Here is a 1,247-nt window from a genome sequence, read left to right as displayed (position 1 = left end):
GCTGCAAATAATTCATCTCTAAATTAGGTGCGGATGATTCTTTAACTCCACTTATTTTTTTTGTTATATTCAAATTAAAAGGATCAATTAATTCTTATTGATGGTCACAATTTAATTTTCATTTTATATAATTTAATTCTTTAATCGAAAATAAATAAATAATAATGTTTTTTTGTGTTTTACTGAAATAAAATTATAAAAATTATAGCAATATACTCTCAGGATACCATTGCCCGTCACCTCCACTCTGTTGAAAAAGTGCAAGTGATTCAAAAAAATAACACGATGAATGATGAGCGTATAGTGCGGCAAATGTACATCACGTATGAAGGTAATAGCATCACAGAAAGAATCTGAGCAACCGGATGGTTTGCTTGTCCAACAGAAAAATGCATGCCTACGGGACATTCATCGTGCATTTACTTCAGGAAGGAGCTCGGTTGGATAGTTCTACCGAACCTACCGTATTCGCCTCCTGATACAGCACTGACAGATTATTATCTTTTCTGGTCGCTGTCCAGCGTTGTACATTGCGTTTCATTTAACAACGATGTTTAGCTACAAACGTTGTTCATTGAATTCTTCGAGTCAAGACTTTGTGATTTCAATCATCAAATCATTGATAAGCTAGCGGAACGATGGCCCGATTTGGTGAACAATGATGAGAATATAATTCTTGATTGATTTTTTAACATTTCAAATAAAAAATAAACGCTGACTGCTTTAATTACATGGTATACTATCACCAGGCATCAGACACCCTCGCAGAGGGGTTATCTGTAGTGCCAACCGTACCCTGGCCCTGGATTTTATCATTTATTTATATATTTATCATTTTTCAAAAAATAATGCCAATAATGCTCCACAACTTTAAATTTAAAATTTAGCATACTTTTTAATGATACAACTAGTTAATAAACTAATCAGTTGCAAATGAGAAAATGTACTATTTTTAAATTTATTATGTTATACTTTGTTAAATAATGAACTGATATTCAGTTTATCTGCATTGATGTCTAGTTGCTGAAGAGAGGCAATTGAATTTTATGCTTAAAACTCACACTGTTGATCTATAAAGTGTTTTGATTAGAAAATTCTACTTTCGGCAGCATGATTTTAAAAATCACAATGAAAGCATTGTCGTTCGAACAAAAATATTTTCAAGTAACACTGCTGCTAATAAATGGAGATAAATGCTTAAACTACACAAGTAAAGAATGCAGTTAGTAAGCTGTTTACTATTAAAC

The sequence above is a fragment of the Trichinella spiralis genome, assembly GCF_000181795.1.
Source record: "Trichinella spiralis strain ISS 195 chromosome Unknown Scfld610, whole genome shotgun sequence".
NCBI lineage: Eukaryota > Metazoa > Nematoda > Enoplea > Trichinellida > Trichinellidae > Trichinella > Trichinella spiralis.
Note: the sequence above shows the minus strand (reverse complement) of the source record.